Consider the following 22,204-nt stretch of genomic DNA (forward strand, 5'->3'; position numbering starts at 1 on the left):
GCTCCTTTTCTCTTTTTTAGTAAATATTTATGAATAAACAAATAACCTATTATTATTGAATTAATATTCATAGTATTTATACCTATTTTATATAGTCATGTAAAAATTTACCTACTTTACATTTTTTACTTTAATATTTGTTAAAATCGTTATTCCACTGTTTGCAATACACGTATGTATAAACATGTAAACGTAATACGTATAAATATGATATAACATAAATATATTAATTATATTATAATATTGTTGTTAATAAATATCTACTTGCCACTTGTGGTAAATGTAATTAGGTGTCAAATATTCTACAGTTTCTTACCAAACAGTAAATATTGATGATTCTTGTCTACATTTTATAATTTGATTAGTTACTGCTAGTTTTTTATTTTTAGTATTTCCTATTTTTCACTATCAAGATTGAGTTACCGAGTTTCCTTAGGTATCATAATTTTATAACCACCATTAGCTGTGTAATGACACGAATGGTCCATTACATCGTTTTGTAATTTATTAATCTATCTTTTCCCGCTTCATTACTGTAAATTATTATCATACTTAACGAATCTTAATGTATATTATTTAAAAGTCAACGTAATACTTGTATATTCTGAATTTATTTTTAGAATGGTTAGATTTCATAAGAATGTAAGTGATAATTATGGAAATTGCCGTTTATATCACTATTAAAATAACGACATAATTATTATATATACGCTCATGTGTAAGCTGTCTCAATCTCACAATATATAACAAAAAAAAAAAAAGAAAATGGGTAGCTTTTCTGATATACAGTAGATAGGTGCCGAGTGTACATTGAATGATTAGGTTACTAAAACAGATGTGTTAAATTTGAGTTCATGATAAAAAATTGCAAACGAAAAACGATTCTGAGTGAAGATGGTCTATCAGTCTATATTATTATTATACTAAGTCTATTATACAGTATTATATAATGTATTTATATTCTTATTAAAAGTAATTAATTTTACTATTTGTTATACAGTAGTTTAAAATAATTTATGCCGAACTGCATTAGAAAATATTGTTGTGCTTATATATTTTTAGACTTTTGGGTTATAGTATATCATATTATAAACTATATACTTCAGAGGTACCTATAGAATTATATAGCTATACGTGAATAGAAAAAAAACATTTTAAAAATAGAAAATGTCAAATGTTTATACATGTCTCAAAAGGAGTCAAAATATTTAGAAAATGTTATCATGCATAAAAAATGCTATTATAAACAATTGGTGAAAATGTCAAGTCTTTAAGTGGTTATTCGTTTTCGAGTTATACCATTTAGACCGATAATCCCTTTACGCCATTTCCATTTTTCCCCTGATAATTAGAAAAGTATGCAGGGCAAATGAGGGATGTATTAAACCATGTCATATTAGGAAAAATAAACAAAAAAAATTAGTTTATTGGTAAACTAAGAGTCAGTTGGATAAATACTGTAGAAAATGATATGAAATTGGTAAATGCAAATGCAAAACTAGAATTTACTTTGAATAAATAAAACGTAGAGTACTATTAGTGGTAGCGTAGATCCTCGATGAACCGTCAAGCTCTTGATGATTAATAAATGTATTGGACAGTTTTTAGCTTAGATCTCTAAAATACTTACAACTATTATAGATCCAATTTACTACCAGAAACATCGCCAAAAATCAAGGCATTTTTATTGTCCCAAAAACTGATGATAAACAGAAAAAATACACATAATTTTAAAATTCAAAGCTTTGTCCAAAATTCTTGAATATACCTAAAACAATTTAAATGCAGTTCAAATGTTAAGTGATTAGCTATACCTATTAGAGTAAAATTTACCAACAATATTATCAAATTGAATGGTATTATCTGTGTTTGAAATGTTTAAATGTTGTTTTTATTTTTTATTTAAATTGTTTAATCAGTTATGAATATTTTGAAATAATTTTACTACTTTCTATACTCATACAAATTGAACTATCGTAAAAAACCAATTTACATAACAGATAATGTTTTAACTTTATGGTTTAATAATGTATAATTTCAATATTAATAAGTACAATACTACAATATACATTATACGTATAATTTATATTTATTTATATATTTTTATAAAAAAAAAATATTACTTGTATTAATTGGTTTACAATAATTGTACATTGATTTTAGAGCATACAAAATTAATGTATACTAATATATTATTTATATATATTTAAGATTAGATTAAAGAAATTATAAAAGGATTTCAATACATAAGTGAAATCTATTTCTTCTGTATTATAAGTTAATAAAAACATGTTTTTTATTTAATTAGAACTATTCTAAGAAATATATAAACTACTATTATTTTCAATTAAACGCGTTTTGTTCGAAGTGAAATTATATAAATATAGTAAATACTGATATTTGACCTATAACTTTAGAAATACAAAATTTTACTGAAAACTTTGCCTATCAATAAGAATTAAACATAAGGGTTTATCCTATACCTAATGGCTATATACATTCAACAATTATAGTATTATAAAATATAATATCGATAATAATATTATAATTTATAATATTATCGATATTGTGATGAAATTCGTCAGAATTATAAACAACTGCAAACTATTTTGTAGATAGAAATTCATAACAATTTTTTTTTATTTGTTTAAGTTTTGAAAATCCTATATAAAATTCATAATAAGCAGTTAAACTGAAACCATAAAATAAAATAAATGTAAAAAGAAAATCATTTTTTTTATAAACATAAATTTGGACAAAATTAATTATTTAAATATAAGTAAGGATAATATAAAATTATGTATTTTAACGTCGGATGACGATGTTAATAATTTTATTATGTTATAATTTTAAAACACTAAACAAAAATAATTGTTTAAACATACGTTTTATGATATTCGGCTTTTAATATGGAATATTTTACATCATGCTTGATATCGTACATAATAGGGGTCGCCAACAAGTCGATCGTTATAAAAATTAATTTTACCATTATTAATTTGTAATAATATTATGACTACAAAATAGCAAAAGTCATGACGTATGATCCCTGGGCTCAAAAAATGGGACACACATTTGTTATTCAGGAGACTCACTTTGATTTTGAGGGGACACAGTATTTTAGACCTTAGCCCGCGTGACTGTAATAGTTACTGAATTATTATGATAACAGTGATAACACTAATTACTATATGTCTATATCGTCTGGCGTCATTACCATATAAATTATAATATAATAGGTTCTTATAATATTAATTTGTCTGTTCAATAAATATATTATTAGGCAGCGATCATTGTAGTTTATGGGATCAGAATCGAATCAATTGATAGTAAAACCATATTATAAAGATAATATTTTAGTTTTTTTTTTTTTTTGTTTAGTTATAGGAGTTTATAGCCAAATAATTGACTTTATTATTTTTTTATATAAGCATATTATTTAGCTTTGCTAATGATAGTGGGTATGGGAGACGGGAGTCAACAATTTAAATACTGAAATCAAAACAATTTAGCAATCCAAAATGTAAGATTATAGTTACAGTACGAAAGACGAAAGATTTAATATAGAAAAAAAAGAATTGATGATGTAATACGTATGTTATCGTCAGTAGGTCAGTTTCATGTGCAATGCATTCTACAACGGCGACATCGTCGATCATATGAATGAACGAGTCAAAGTTTATCTATAACCGGACAACCGGTCCCCACGGAATCGTAGATATAAACGAAATATTTTATAATTATATAAAACCTATAATATTAGGACAGGTAACCAATATTAATGTTGTAGTTGTCGTTGATTTGTTTTATATTTATGTTGACATATATTATTTTTGATTTTATGCACAAAATATATATTATCAATTATCATCACTATTCGCTATTAATTATTATTGTCTAAAAAAAGTATAATATAAAATGTGCAATGTGTGTTTATGTACTCGGAGAGTCGGAGAATATTCTTCATCAGTCATCGTAACCGTTATGAGATAATTTTCGCGCCAATCCATGTTCGAAAACAAAAAAATCTTTGTAAGCGACTATATCTTATCCGAGTATTTCGGGTATTTTATTTTTTTATTGTAATATTTTAATATACACAATAATAAGAATATACTTGTAAACTACACACGAAAACCGTCGTAATAATAATAATAATAATAAATAATAATATAATTTAATGCGCAAATTGAACACACGACGAGACGACTACGATTACGCTACGGAATGGCTCTCGGGTGGGGATGGCTGAGAGGAGGAGCAATCGCGTCTGCGTATACCTGGCCGCTTGTTCGGTGAGGTGGCGGCGAGGAGGCAAGGAAGGTTTTTACGGTTATGAGAAGACACCTGTTCGCTCGGATTCCTACTCGCTCAGGTTCAGTCTCCGACGAAGACCTCGTGGCACGCATATTATATCGTCGTCAGTCATTTCGCGGCACCGGTTAGCGGTACTACGGTCGTGCTCGTGTGTGTACGTGCGTTGTTGTGTTTACTACTGGTAACCCGCGTCTTGGCGGCGATCCGAGTACGCGAATCGTTGTGATTTTTCTCCATTTTGGGCCTACGGCTTATGGTCTTGTTATCACCGACTCCGTCGGACGATATTGCGACGAATCTGCTGTGTACCTGTACTCCGCACGGCGTCCATCAAGAACTGTCCACTGGCTGAATAGCCGCTGAACGTAAGTAAATATTATTAGTTATCAATAACATGAATAATAATACTGTTGAATTACGATAATTCCGCAAGTTTGATAGGCCAAACAAAATTTGAGATATAAAAAAATCAATATTTAAGCATAACAATGGCGTTTAGATGATGATTTTTTCTTCGTGGATTTCGAAGTATTACCTATCAAGGTTTAGGTGGTTACCGAGAATTAGCTTTAAAATTATTGACTACGTGCAGACGCGTCACCCCTGCAGGCCGCAGCTGTCTTACGATCTCCAGGGAGAACTCCCGGTTATTTCTATATAATGTTGTACTATTACGCCGCAAACATTCCCGAAAACAACTCTGTTGACCGGCGACGACGCCATCGCGATCAAATATTTTGTCCGCGCCTCACCTACTACCTACATGTAGAGTGTATTATGGCGGTTATTGCAAGTTTGTATTATTGTTTATTATGTTTTATAAACATTAAACGCAACCAAATACCATCGTCGTTTTTGTGCGTTATCCGCGTTTAACTGATATTAACGTTATGAATATCGAAATATTTATATTCCAAGTAATATTTAGGTTAGCCGGTAAATTGAAAAAAACTGCGCATGCGTACAATTATGTCCTTACGGCGAAAATATGTGTTGACATTTATCATTTCAAGTAATTATGTCCAATTGCTTTTGTTCAAAACTAAAAATATGGATTTATCAGTAAACCCTACCCATTTCAGTATTCTTTATGGAATAGGTATATTTTGTCGACAAACGTACGTTGTAATAATTAGGTAGTAGGTAGGTATTGACGTAATTTAGCATTCCTATAATCCTATATTTATTTATATAATTATTAGAGATACGCTTGTTGTGTACACGTTGGGAGCAGTTTATATACATTTGTATATCATTATCGTCAATATTTACTGTTTAGTTTTTACGTTTTGTCGATTAAACAAATGATTGAATAAAGGAAATAGATATGCATAACGTTGGGCCCTAGGTAGGTGTATCCAATCCATTTAAAAATATTTTTTATACAGCTTAACAAAAAAACGTATTTGATTGATTTGATCATGTACATCAATGTAAACATACGAATGCAACGAGTCAGTTAAATAAACAAATCTTATTTTTTTATCGTATAATTATGTAATTAGTAATCATTTTTATTCGATATTTTTTGTTATAATTACGTAGCAGTTCTCAGAAACCATTTTTTGTTTTCATTCAATAAACCGAAAATAACTATTATTTGTAGTACTTTGTTTTTGAATGTCGGTTGCATTTTATTTTAAATTTTACATAATACACAGTTTAATATTATATAGTTTTATTATCTTTTAAAATTGTCTAAAATTGTCTCTTAAACCATTAATTAAATAATTTATAATCATTGCAATAACCGATAATAATGCTTATAATATAATACTTATTATCTAATTATCTATTAAATCTATTATTTAAACACAATAATCATAAATTATAATACATAAATCAAGATTTGATAATATTGTAGAAAATGTTAAACATTTTGGATGTTTTAGTTTTCTACCTATCAGTTTTTCAATGCCTATATCAGTTTATTTAATACACGCTCGCATGGCTGATGTATTTATTTAAAAAAAAAACATCATAAATTAACACAAACCAAATTCATTGAATACAATAATGCACATAGTATCTACATATTTAATGCAAAAATGAATTAAAAAAAGACAATGGAAAAATCGTCTGCAGAAAGTGAAATCTTGATCACTCTACTGAGTAATGAGTATTAATGACCTATCCATACATAGGTATTATTGTTGTAAATTTATGCCAACATATAAAATAATTTTAATCCTTTACATCATTCATATTTCATATTGTATTTTGGGATTCAATACCTATATTTTATTCTTTAAATAGTGTATCTATTCAATTTAATTCAATAATACCTATTTTGAACGTTTTTAAATCGAATGAAAATGAATAAAGACTTATTATGTTTACTATAACGAATAAACTATACCCATAAGGCCACAGATGATAACTACGATGAATTTTATCTATTTTTTTAATATTTAGATGACATCCTATTATTATTTATTGTTTAAATAACACATTTGACATAGGAAAATATTCTTCACTAGCTTATTCTATGGCCTGCGACTCATACTAGTAAGATTTTAAATTATAATGTACCTAACATACTAATGATTAAAGGCTTATTTTATGCTACAAATGTCTGGAAATGCATTGTTATTTCTTGTATTTTTGAATTACTATGATTATTATTTGACAAACATATAATTTTAAAATCACAAATATGAAAATAAATTAATATTTTACTCCCATATTTTCGTTATGAAAAAAATATATGTATAACACGTAAGTACATATTGAACGCGTGACTTGACTCGCCCATAGGACATGTTAGCAGCATCGCCGTGCTCTTAGAACCACCCATCATACTCTCCATTAAAACATAAGTGCGCTGTCGGTAATTTTATTTCAAAAAATGAAAAAAATGGTGTTTTTTAAAAGAGTGTGTGATCGCCCGCGAATGCATTACAATAATTGAAATGGATTTGAAATCAAATTGTACGGGTTCTAATGCCATATTAAGATAATTAGATACTTAGATAATTTGTTGGCCATTAATAAAACTGAAAAGTCTTAATTTATACAATTATTATTTATTACCATAGCTAATTATATCGAAAACATTAACGGTGAAAATAAAAACAACATTCCAAATACAATTTGATGCATATAGTTAAATATTAGGTGTGTGTACTCACGGGTGGGTCACTTTTTGGTGGTTTTCAGCTGCTGTCTACTATTTGTTTTTTTTTTTTTTTTTTTTTTAATGTTGGATTATTTTTTAACATATGAAACCAAAGATGTATTGTTAAAACTATTGAACGCATGAATGAAGCTGATTGAAAACGACCCACATATACAGGTCCCATGTATTGTTTGCAGTAGTTAGCCCATCATATATACATAATATATTATTTTCATCCATTCACATTAAGCGCCTCGGGAAAACGGAATAATAGTAATACAACGGAGTCATTATTCCATAACGCGAGCCAATCCTACATTTCCTATTTTGGTCTATACCGAATTTGGTCATTTCTTATTCGTTTTCCATTGGAACTTTACTATTGGCTATATTATGTTATTTTTAATATTGTAATGTTTGAATAAAAAATTAAAAAAAATCTTTAAAACAACTAAATAGTAAATACTAAATGACTTTGGGAAATAACATTTTGTGATCCGTTCTGTTAACTTTAATTGTAATTTGTATTTGTTCATGAGTAAAAATTAAAATGTGGGTCTATATGAATAAACTAAGCAATAACAATGGTTTACTTCGATCAATTATAAATCGTGATTTTTTTTCGATAGGTACTCCTGGATTTTCTTTTACAATACAATGAAAACGCTCGTAACTTCAATACAAAGAATAAATTAGTGTATTTTACATTTTAAATAAAAAATAACATTGCTATATACAGCTTGATTTGCCAAGCATGCTCACCCATTTTTTCTTCAATAATACAGTTATTCAAAATTAGATTTTTGGAAATTTTAAATATACTTAAATATCATATTTTCCTCAATATTTTGAAATTCTTGAGATTTTGTTATGTGGAAGAAATATGAAGATAATAGTTATTTGAAAAATTTAGTATTGATATTAACCTATCAATATTTATGATTTGTAACAATGACCCACGCATAATGAAGATTGAATCAAATAATATATTTTATAATTTTGTAAAACCATTTTTAAGGACTAATATTCTTAGTAATTGTGAAACTATACTCGTTCAAATGTTGAATTAAGATCTACATAACATATTTTAAAATAATTTTCACTAAATAGTTTACAGTTAGAGGAGGGGGGCTTTCATTTAAATAACAGACACTCTTTAAGTAGTAAAAAAAACACAATAATTTAAATACATATATAATATACGTGATATTTATTAATTTATCGAAGATTTCATTAATAAGTAAAAACTACCATTACTAAATTTTCTTTGATTTTTATAAAACATGTTTTCAAAGATTAAAAATAACTGAATAATTCAAATTAACGATTTTAATAAGGTTTTTATTTAAATTTAATAATGCCATAATATACATATATTATTAAAATTTATAATCTATACACGAACATATTTACCTAGAATAATTTGTAAATATGTATTGTCGTTATTCGATATTTTCAGGAAATGAAAATACAATAAACCCTACCGATTATTATATTAAATCTCGGGATTCAAATTGAATCGACAGACCAAATAGAAAATTGTCCACTACAAACAGAACTTATTGAATACATAGAGACATTAAGATGAAATAATAGATCAATGATTGTATATAATAGCTAATGACCACTGTCGTTAAAGCTTTTGATAAAATAAAATTATAAAAAAAAAAATAAAGAAGTATACATGATATTATAAATTGATGATATATCCAATCGTAATTGCCTGACATTATAGTCTTACAAAACTTTTAAACTTGACAGGGAGAATAACCCATCCATAAACCATTAAAATTATATGATTAATACAATGTGCACATCATATACCTACTATATTTTGCTCTTTAATATAATTTATTCGAAGTTGATTAATGTTAATTATTTTGATACCTGTTCACCTTGGACTATTATTTCTGTCTTATGACAACTAGTTCTAAGCATCACGATTTTTTACGTTTGATATATTTTTTAATATCTCAAGTTCATTTTTCGTTACTGCGGTTGTGTTATATAAATAATGTTGGACTCTTTAATATAATTTCAGGTTTCAATAAACATTCAATGAATTAACGAAATTGTACCCATAGTATAATAATTATTTATCATATATATATTATACATAGTTACATATACTCATATACATCTTAAACATGTTATTATAAATTGACATACCATTATATTATGCAGGTTAGTGGTTACTTTGAACTTTGACGAGAGACGACAGCAGATCTTTATATAGCTCTGTTGGTGTGTCTCAGGTGTGATGCGGAGGTTTAGGAAATATGTTATAGCTTATATAGGTACGTATTAACTACAAGTTGGCCTTAGAAAGTAATTATTATACTGAATAGTAATAGTAAAAAAAAAATATTTGTATCCAGTAAAAAATCAAACCAGTACCGTATAGAGCGATAAATGATAATTTTATAAGAATTTAGGACAATACTAATAGTAGATTATTATTTGTTATAAAATATATTTTTTTCGACTATTATTAGTATAGTAATGAATTATGAATAAGAAAACAAAACAATTCCTATAAATTATTCAATAATTTAAAAAAAAAACATTGGTAGGTTAGGTTAGTTACATATTTTATATTATGGTAATATGGTGTATATTTAAATGGTTTTAAGATATTTTATGAAAACCGGATTTTAACGAAATGTTAATTGTAATCAATTACAATAATGCATATACTCGTTTGCCATTAAAAATGAAGATATATTTTAACTAATTATCTATGTGTATGATTTATTTTATTCAGCCATTCAGGATATGGTTTGCATTTTAACAAAACGTTCATCTTGCATCTAATGGCTAATGATATACCGTTTAAGCATATCATTTTAAAGTTAATGCGATTTATTACCTACTGAATAACAATTATTGAAACACAAAGTGCTCTGAGCGATGTTCTATAGGTAAAACAGTACGTTTATAAAAACTAACATAATATTTTAGAAGCCATCGTTGTAAGTGGTATACATTCGATATACAAAATTGTATTTACAGTCCATGACAGTTTAATTACCTAGCTATTGGATTGTTGTGCGCGTTTATATTATCAGTTTTATTTTATTCTTTAATAAGATATTCCGACTAGCTATGTTGTATAATTGAGAGATATTTACTAAACATTCGCCATTATAGCAGACACTCAGAAGTCAGAGTATCGCAGAAAAATACCCTTTGATATATAGCACAATTTCAAGTACTGCATCTCTGATATATAGATCTCTCGGGAGTTTCAACCACAAACAATCGTGGTTAAAGTATGGATTAAAGCCCATAACGGAAGTATATAAACAAATATCACACATTGCTTGGACCAATATTGAAATCGAATTAAAAGGATGTCGCGTTCTCAAAAGAGCTCTTTTGGCTGATATCAACGAGGCGTGTAATACGTGTATGCTTTCCGTTCACTATGTATATTATATTACATAAGTTATTTTAATTTATAACCATATTATTATTATTATAAATCACAACAACGACACGTGACCTTCGGATAAAAAAACAATTAAAAATCGCCCGACATCTAACGCGGCGGAGTCCGTCGTTGGTATAATTACAAATTGTTGTGTTCGGAACGACTTGGGTGTACTTACCAACTATTTCGTAAAATACGAGGCGTATATGTCTCTATGTAACATTTATTATCTATCGCGAGGTCTACTATCTCTATACCCGTATCTGCGTCTCGGATCTTCGCCACCACCGCCGCCGCCGTTGACCCCTCGTTTTATTCGATTTACTTCTGCCCATAGGGGAAAAGTCATCAATCAACACTATTGCCGGACGGGCGGGTGCGTTGTGGGGGCTGACGCACATCAATCATCAGAAATAAAAACGAAAAAGTCCGCCATAGGAGCGCGTTTTCGTTGTTACTCAGGCACGTCTTCTTACCCCGGAGCCCAGCCCAGACAACACCCGAGGTACGTACGAAGTGTACCTACACACCGCGATTGGCGTTCAAGGTCATGTCGACTATGACGACGGGTGCAGCAGCGGCGTAGTTGTTTTTTTTTAGTGTTTCTTCTCCTGACCCGCCCGCTATATATAATATAATAATAACATTTATATATAAACGAACCTTACGAACCGATGCCATTTGCTCCTTGGCCATAAAATGATAATGCGTATACCTGCCTATATACATATATATATATATAGGTATATGTACTCCGTCGGACTGCCGGCCCGGCAGAAACGCTTCACATATAATATTAAATTTTATCGCGCCTCCGGCATCGGATCCCACGGGTCCGACGGCGGTAGAGACTGTTATTATTATTATTATTATTATTATTTATCATTAGGGCTAGGATTTATATGTGTTGGAATGTTTTTTTTTTGCACCGTCCTCTAGAAATTTGATTAGTAATGTTCACAAATCGCCGCATATCGATACAAATAATTTATTTTTTTTATTTTGTACATTTTTAGTATAATGTATTTTTAACAACAAAGACAGAAAAATGTACGTTTAATAATATTTTTAAATTAAATTGGTGAATAAGGCTAGATATATCACAATCTTAATTTTAATTTTAAAAGATCAGTGATTTTGTTGTAAAAATATCATTATTTCAGGGGTGGTTTTATGGAAGGGGTAAATGTGGCGATTTTTATTTTAAAGTATGAAATTATTCTTTTGACATTTAACGATTTAACAATGACTCAACTGCTTCGTATGAGATGGTATTATTGGTATTGCGATGTGTGTGACTAACAACAAGAAGGTAGCTGTAGAATGTTATTAGTTTATTACCCCGATTTATTTAATTATCATCATTATGTCTTTCTGTTGATTGCGATTCCATCGGATATCGCTCTGAAATCCTGTTGTAGACGTGATCGCTTTGCCATTTCATAATAACAACATTATTCCCAACTTACATCGATTTTTTTAAAACGCAAGAGTAGCTAGTTGCCAACATGTATATATTATGTATGTAATATCATTGTATTAAGTATTTAGATGTACCTATGCAGGTATTTCTCCACGGACAGGAAAAAATACCCGTCGGCACGAATTGTCCAAAATAAGAAGTATCTCTGACAATAACTCGCGCTTGTACATGAAACAAATTATTATATATTGTATCATATTATTTTGAACGGGTTCTCGTATGTCTTTTTACTTCATAATATAAAACCATCACAGTATACTAATGCACCACGCTATATAATATATATTTATTATAAATATTATGCGTGTGTATATAGTGTGTACGTATACCTACAGAAACTCGTGCGTTTTATTAGTACAGTTTGATCGACTGTTTAATAAACATTTTTAATACACACGCTACTATATATATAATATATATATATTATCGCAATATTACAGCGTATTGGTCTGGTCAGATTACAGCGTCTATTGCACATTTGCACAGCATATATATTATATAGTTTACCATGAGAACAGTTTCGTTGTTTTGTAACATATTATATATATTATATATATATATATATTATGTGTATAAGTATTGTATTATAATAATAATAATAATAACGTCGCAAACGAAAGCATAATTATTACATTGTGAGTATCTCTTAACGGTTGGCCGTGTGCACCGTGTATACCTATGCCTAAAGTGTTGCAGTGGTCTTATTACACATTCAAACGATAACATCGACAGTAAAATTCGCTGCAGTATTATAATAATTTCAGTATACTTGCATGTGTTCGATTAAACATTGAGGTATATTAAATAACTCTAAAAGATCTCGAGTCGAACGACGATAAGGATAATAATGTATTATTAAGTTCGTACAACGTCATCCACTGCAATACTATTATATAAAAACTGCAATATTTGAAATGGCAAGTACAATATATAGTTCAATAATGTATATAAATCTATGTAGTACGTGAAATAATAATATGTTTACCGGTATATTGTATACATCGTTCGTACATTTTTTAACTATTTTTTTTATTTTCAATATTTTTATACTTCCGTCCAATAATTTAATATGTTAAAGACTCTAGGCACGTTTACCCGGCTGCGAGGCAGTATAGATATATTATGTGTATGGAATGGATTATAGGTATCTATACTAATAAAACTGAATATTTTATCGGTCATCAAAGTGCGAGATGTTCTCTGCACTGTTTTGAATGTATCTGGTAACGTCACCTAACTATTTATTGTATAACGATGATATAATGTCGTAAAACTACGTATATTAAAAAATAGTGTTATTTTTTACATTTCCAGAATTCGAACGATACAGACGTGCGTGCATGTATAATACTGGCGTAGAAAAATGTAAGTCTTGTTGTGTTTGACTTCAACAAAACGGGAAGGTTAAATTAGTCCGTCCGTGCACACCTGAGCGTGTAATCGTGAGTAAAGGTATATGAGAAATATAGACGATTCCGTCATATTTCACGGATATCTTACACGAAAAGCCTTGGAATTTACATTTACTGCAATATAGCATATTATAATATTTGCGTGCATTATAATTTATAATGTCCTCTATGATAATTCATTTATTATTGTTTCGAACAATATTTTAACAATAACTCATATAATAACACTTTTGTATCTAGTATAGAACTCATGAACTCATTTACGCGTTTTAGTTTTAATATCCAACTGTTCATAAACATTTTTTCTCATAACAAATATTATATTTATAGTGTAAAATAAACGCACGGTATTAAGAAATTACGTAAATACTATATACATAGTATATTATTATACATAGAAACTATACGTGGTGTCGTGGTGACCCATAAGTACCTATACTTATTTTTATAGGGCAAACCTAGTAGATATATCCATGAACTAAGATATTATCTTAATTCACTGTATCCACACTTGTTTTTTTAATCCTAAACGATTACAATTTACAGTGATTAGTAGGTACACGTTATACGTTTTAAAGTCTAAACATACATATTACTATAATAGTTGTAAATATTTTATTGGATTTTCTAAAGATAATTACAAAATATACCTATACAAACCAATTTATTTTATCGTAGATCTAAATGTGCTGTACTTAAAATGTTGATATTATTCTGTATTCAGCGTTGACACATACATTATAAATTATAATAATATAATATGTATATGGGCGTAATCAAGAGGAGGGTCAAGGGGCAGTTGCCGCTCCCGTAACTATATAGGGGGGTACCTATAGATTTCGTTTTACTCTAAACATTATATTATGTATAATAACATGATACAAACTTGATATATTTTTACTTACTTTATAATTCTATAAAAATTTAAAGACTGCTATTTACTGCAGTGTTTACATATTATAAATAAATATGTAATTATTATTGGTAAATTATTTGAGGGATAGAAGGGTGTCATATCATCATTATCATCACTCATCACTATGTTTTTGGACGGAATTGATAAAAACATTTATAATGTCTTGTTCCATCATAAATGTACTCCAAGTTTCCGCCGCTGTATATATGTATAAATATATTTCACTTCATATAGTGTACTCATCGTATGCATATATCGGTGTCTGTTTAATATTGTACTATATTAAATAAAGTGCATATTATATAAAACAACATTAAAAATATTTTTTAATAAGAAATATATAAATGTAAATTATCTTTTTTTTTAAATAATCATATAAGTGGATAGTATTTTTTTTTTTAAATGAATTAACTGATTAAAAGAATCCATCCAGCGGTGACACATTTTTTTCTTGACATAAAATAAATAATTTTATAGGTAATACAATCTCCAAGTAGAGATTCTCTACATTATACAAGGAGGGCATTAAAATAAATGGGATATTGCGAGAACACGTAAATTATTATTTTCAAGTTGAATAAAATAAATTTATTGTTCTATTTGAATGTGCCAACGATACCTGTATTAGTTGTATAATATTATATTGTAATAAAAATACGTAAACGGATAAAAATTATAACACAAAAAAGGATTATTGTGATGAGACAAAACACAGCAGTGGTAGTACAGGTAGTGCGTGTCGTAATCAGAGCGACGACATTACGTGACCTGGTGAAAGCATGATTTACATCAACTTGAAATTAATTATTATTATAAAATGTATTCTTCTTTTTTAATTGTTACGTAAAATTATTTAATAATCATTTTATTAATAAGACGAACTTTGAAGAAAACATAATTTAAGCACTGAATACAAATAAATGTATGTATGTGTATTACACATAATATAGAACTCTTAAAATATGTGCACTTTATATAAATGAGTGGACCTATGTGAACTAACTTGAGAAATAATTGCTTAAAATGAACTCACCTGAGGGCTTTCACTGGAAATGGGTTGATTTTTTTTTGTTAATCCTATTTCCGGTGTAAAAGAGTTGTAACGGTTACATTTTTTTTACACTACTGCAGTATTATGTATACGTGGGATTTTTGGTTTGTTCGCGTCGAGAGTCATAGTATAATGTGAAAAATCGCGAGGAACAAAATGGGAAAAAACTAGAAGTCTTGTTGTATATATATAAGTACCCAAAAAATAATCTGAACAACGATTCTATGAATGTAAAATTAATAGACTATAATAGAAAACATTGAAATTTCTATTATAATTCGTGAATATAATGTATAGCCCGTATCAAAATTTATAAAATTGTGTACAGCGTACAGGTATTTGAAACATAACAATTTATCAATTTATAGTTTATTGGATTAACATTCGATGCTCATGCAGTTAAACATAGTTTATGAATGTTTAACCTTAATCACTGTAATTTATTTATTTTAACCCATAACAATAAGACGTTTTAGTCGATTTATTTTATTTTTAACCAATTACTATAATTTGGGTAATGTAATAATATTTCAGTAATCTGCCGCAAAACGCAATAATTTGATGTATCTATAAACAAGAATCGTGAACTATTTGTTTTTTGGGTCAAAATCCGTAGAAGAATGTCGATCGGAGGAAACTATATCAATCCCCTCTTTTCCAAGAGCAGATGATGAGACTGCATGGAGTGATCTTTTGTTTGGTATATACTCATTTTTTAGATGTTTACTATGTTTCTCGGACACGGCCGTGACCGATTGGAATTCTTCTGCTGATAACAGCGTAATAGCACATAAATGTTCACAAACTATTACATCAACACCAATATATTATATAGATATATACCTACATCTTTGAACTGTATAGTATACATGGTTTAAAAATATTTAATGTCGTTTAGAAAATTAAATAATATTTCTAAATAAAAATAAAATTGATTTTGGGAATTGGTTTTGTGAGTCCATGCGCAATTTATTTGTATGATACATACTTTATCAACTTAGTAAGTAACTTTAACAGTTAAACGTGCAATCTATGTATTGAATATAATATTTTTAGTCATAAATTTACGTTCTTGATAGGAACAATTTGAATCTTAATATATTATAGTTATATTTGACAGTCATTATATATTTTATATATTTAATTGGATTTTGAACAACAGTTTCGTTAAATCTATTATAAAGTTAATAAAATATTAAAAATATATTATATTCTATACAAAAAATAAAATGTAAGTGCATGCGTATAATGTGCAAGTTTATAGTTGAGAAGAAAAATTAAATTGCTGTAATGACTTTAGGTATAAATTAAAATGTAATTTGTTGTACAGCTATATTAAAAACCATTTGAACCGATAATCTAATGCCATTGAAGATATAAAAAAAATTACCCCCGCTTTCGTGTATTTTTATGATACGTCGTTCTAGTGACATTTAAAAGAATTTGTAACGAGTTTGTGAAGTGTCGTAAAAACGTTTTCAGTCGAGACGATCAGGTTCGTTTTCGTATGACTGAACTGTCTGGTGTAAATTAAGATAAAAGTATATATATATATAAAATCTTGAGCAACGTTTTGATTTATCGCGCACAAAAACCGCGGGCAATATCTTTTACACGGCAGAACTTGCGGCCTCTTGTTGTTTGTGTTGTTTAATTGGATTATCACTTTCATATCGCATTGCCACCGCATTAACGGCAATAATTTTGTGTCTATACGTTTTCGGAAAGAGTAGCAACCTCCTCCTCACACGCACTTTCATCTAATGTGATAAATATACGCATATATTTGTTTATATTTCAAGGTGGCTGTAGTTACGATATGTTATTATGTATACGCGTTGTTAAACTGCCCAATGTTTCTAAAACGATAAAAACCACAATGCCGAGCTTGTTTTAAAACGCCACGCGTCATGTCGGCGTATATATTATACATTACCAGCATACTATGTAGCACATTTAATAAGTATATTTCCTTTATATGTAAGTGTAAAGAAAAAAAAACAGCGGACGTCAGTCGCGGCACATTTCACGTCCGAATTTCCAATCGCAATCATCGTCGAGATATAAAACGTGAAAGTCATTCGAAAATGATACGTTACATATATATTATATTATACAGGTATTATACATGAAAAAAAATGGAAAAATAAGTAAAATATTGAAATGCGCGAGCAGCTCGACGGAGACGTTTACCCGCGTATATTATAGTTATAATAGGTAGGTCTGATATTATATATAGGTACTTGCCGTCAAGATGATCAATTTTATGAGAATCGACAGTAATACACATTCGAACGCTGCCCAATATTATATAGGCGTGTCCAGATTATTATGTATTTTTTTGCAAATCACGCACAGTGAATACGGTCTGTATTATAGAGGCACCGAAATGAAGGCGGCTATTGTATAAAGGCCGCCCGCACCCCAGAAAATACCCCGTGCGTTGGTTTTTATGCATTCTTCTATACGAATGGTAATAAAAAGGTCTTCAGACACTTTTCAAGCTGCGTAGATGATTGGAAACAGGCTATTGAAGGATCAGCTCGGATTAACCTTACTACTATAGTATAATAATCTTCAGACCAAGTATTACATTGATGTACTTTTTAGCTGTGATTGATTTTTGTCAATCGGTAATGTGGCGAGTAGAGAGGGAGAGGATGAATTAACATCCAACAAATAATGTTTTATACTCAAATACTGCAATAAATGAATAATCAATATCTAAACGACTGCCGCCTAAGTCGCTCCTGCTTTTACGGATTTAAAATTTTAAACATATATATGTATTACATTTGAACTAGATGAAATTACACAGGTACCTATTGCGTTTTTAAATACTATAAAATCTAATATACGAGTATATCCTAAGTATAAGAGTATAATTTGCAAGTAGGTATAGGTACGCATCATCATAATTTAAATTATTATTTTCGAGACTTAAAATATAATATGATGTTTTAACTAGAAAACTAAGAAACCAGTATATTTATAAACGTGCATATTATTATATATTGCGCTTGGTGTCTTTTCCTCACGAATAATGGTTCCTCCCCTACACCATGTTATCAAGTCTAAAATCTGCGTTAATTTTCATGATGCGAGTATTTTGATGGTCGTACAACTGCAAAACGCGTGTTCCTATACTGTACCTATATGGACGGCACGCCCATGCGACAAACTGGTTAGTCCAGTAACCTATAATCTCATCGCCGAGTATTTTCGCACAAGTACTAAGTGTATAGGTATTTACGTATTTGTATTAGTGTAATATCGATGTAAGTGTGTACGATTATAATGTATAGTCTACGTCGGTGACTGTGCTTGTTATTAAAGTGGCGATCAGTATAATCCTCCGTTTTCGAACCGCTTAAAAACTGCCGAACGAAAACGGTTGCAGGCCAAACGCGTAATAACGCATAATATGATAATACCACGCCATTATTAGTGCAATAACAATATATAATATGAATAACGATAATAATACACCGCAACGGACGTAACGGGTTTCGCGTCCTTCCGATCGACGCAAATCGGAAACGACGATCGTCGGCATCGACCGGCGAGTAAAACGTATATTATATTACAAGACGTGTGTACTGTGTATGTAATAAATAATAATATATATACATGTATTTAGGTACAATATAATATAATAGACTACTATATAAAACTGCACACATCTCGACTGCGAGATGTATCACGTGGTGCGCCGGGGCTCTGGGTAATTCGTGACCTATATTATATACGTCTGTAAATATACATAGGTAGTAGGTACATTATAAATTATAATAATAACGATGATACGAATATTACTTTGTAAGTACTTATAAACCTTCAGCTTGGATTGTATAAATTACAATATTTTATATTATAGTTGCTCGCAAAAACAACACGATAATACGACTTATCACAATCATATATTATAGGTACCGTTTTAAATTCATGTGCATTACGGATTTTTAAAGCCACACAAATATATAATATACTACGCGTGTACGAATCGTTTCGGCGAAATACATCCGATGGGTCAATAGACGTGTGTGCGTTATGTGTTGGTAAATTATATACGTAACCAATTGAATATGATTTAATCAAAACGATTTTGAACTTTTTGGCGGGAACGATTTCGTTCGGTTTAATATACGTATATATGGACACCTGCAATAGGCTAGGGGATATTTTTTTTTTTGTAATTATAGTTGATACGCATGCATATCACTTCTTGACGTTCTCCTTCAGTGTTGTGTTCTTCTGATATAGTTATAAGTTGTAACTTATAACTTAAAAACTATTACAATATATTAGGAGAGCAAACACCTCCTTTCCCAATAATTCTGTCTATTTGCCCAGCTGTGCACTAGATAAAATGTTCGAAAATCGCGGGTACGCGTATTACATGTATACTCCGCATTTGTGTATGCATAACCGTCGTGAATATATTATTTTATAGGTATTTCTCGAGCCGCACCTCTAATCAGTGAAAAACAATATTTCCACCGGCAGTGAGATCTCAATGGAAGTCGAATGAATGTCATTACATTACACGTAAGCACGGATATTGTCGTTTTCCAATGTGGTTAATCGCCAAGGTCGATTTTTTTAAACACTACAATCTTATAAATCGATTCAGTCAACAATGTTAGCCGTTTCATAAGATTAATGCGATAATGATATTTATGCCAATAATTAAGACAAGGTCTACAGCGACTGTATAATACGTACATTGTAAGAAAAAAACATCGAACGAAACGATTTACTAAGATAATATAATAATTCAGACCGAGCAAAAGCAACAACTTTGAAGATCGTGTATTCCATATACATAGGTATTGATATCGGAAAACGCAATAGTGTAACTCATATCATATCATATTGTATAATATTACAAGTTCGATAGTTCTATACCGCCCTCGAAGGGGTAACGTTAAAAATTATTCGTCTGCGACAATGTAGTAGATGATTACTTGAACCGCACGTGATAATAATTTAAATATTATGAATTTATGAAGATACAAAAATATTGTTCGTTTAGCGAGACCAGTGGAGGGGGTTTAAGGGGGTACTGCGGGTAGAGAAAATATAACGTTTTTGCGCGTAAATTGATTTTCTCCGTGCTCCGCGGTACAATACAATACGAGTTCACATCGTTATCTTTTTCGTCCGATAACGCATTATTATTATTGTTATTTACGTGAATATAATATATATTGTTATTATAATGTTTCATATATTGCACTTACGCAGTTACGCGTGTGTCTGCAACCGTTCATTAAATTGTTTAGAAAACGCATTTCCTCCGAGAAATCATATAGTGTGGCTACATATACATATATTATTATATGGTTTCGATAAAACGCTGAAAATCGTATTTCTATGCTCGTTCGAAATCGTCAAATTCATATAATATTATATATATTACTAAAGCCTAAATATTATGTATATCGTACAGAATAAAATATAGTTATTCGCTCGCTTTTTTATTATTATGATATCGTTTATCGATTTATTATTGTATACACATATTACAATATGTACATCCCACGGCTCGTGCGGTGTCATATTATAATCATTATCGCTACATCCGATCGTAAACGTCTGCGTACGACTTAATTTATTAAAACACACGATAATAGTTACGAGTAGGTAAGACGATTTAATGGGTACTTATTGCTGTATGCATTATTGCTTCAAAATATGTCGTATTTACAGACGACACATATATGGACACCGGCGGGGTAAAAAAAGAAATCATTTTCTAACCTTGAAACCAATATGTATGTATATAAAATATATTGTAGTCATGTTTAATGATTTCATTATATAGATAGCATTTTATACTTATCAATTATCATTGTGATTAATTTTCTACGCGTGGTATTATTTTCTTTCTTTTTTTCTTCAAAAATTTTTCTGCAGGCAGTTTGTCATTTATGTCAACTTAAGTATACCTTATATTATCTACTTTCCGATTGTAATTTTATTATTACTTTGAACGAATTATTTTTTTTAAACGGAATACATAGGAAATATTATCGGAAAAAAACGATATTAATATAATATTATCTAACAAATTATTAAAAAATTGTGCATCTGTTATTGTTATATTAACTACTATAGCTATTTCAAGTTCAATAATATCATTTATTTATCATAACGTTTTATTGTTTTCGACTTTTAATTTAATTGCCGTTTGAATAAAGCAGTGCAATAAACTGACGGCGAGTGCGATATTATTGTAAAATTAAATTTATCTATGATCATAGTGATATCATACTTTTGCTTTTTGGGTGATTTTGGGAGGATAATCGAACGATGGTAGTACCCAGCTTTCTCGATGTTTCCGTTCTAAACAAGGGCATTCGAAACCTACGTCGAGTTCATTACCGGTCGAAGACACGAAACAATCGGTAGGTCCTGGCACAGAACTTTCACTGTTTCAGACAGAATGTATGTTTGCAACTAAACAAACAT

The 22,204-nt window shown here is 29.4% G+C and overlaps 1 protein-coding gene across 5 annotated transcripts in view; it reads left to right on the plus strand.

The window, feature by feature from the left end:
• The first annotated feature begins 4,367 nt into the window (after positions 1-4,367).
• LOC132920005 (uncharacterized) overlaps positions 4,368-22,204 on the plus strand; it is a 58,696-nt gene continuing 40,859 nt past the window's right edge. For 2 of the 5 annotated variants that reach the window (XM_060981993.1, XM_060981994.1), the window contains exon 1: positions 4,368-4,682. The gene's annotated coding sequence lies outside the window, so the exon portion shown is untranslated. Of the gene's footprint in view, positions 4,683-16,264; positions 16,431-20,183; positions 20,279-22,204 lie in introns of all 5 variants that reach the window. The other 3 variants (XM_060981996.1, XM_060981995.1, XR_009660684.1) reach the window with 3 other exon arrangements.

This window comes from Rhopalosiphum padi, chromosome 2 (genome assembly GCF_020882245.1).
Source record: "Rhopalosiphum padi isolate XX-2018 chromosome 2, ASM2088224v1, whole genome shotgun sequence".
Taxonomy (NCBI): Eukaryota; Metazoa; Arthropoda; class Insecta; order Hemiptera; family Aphididae; genus Rhopalosiphum; species Rhopalosiphum padi.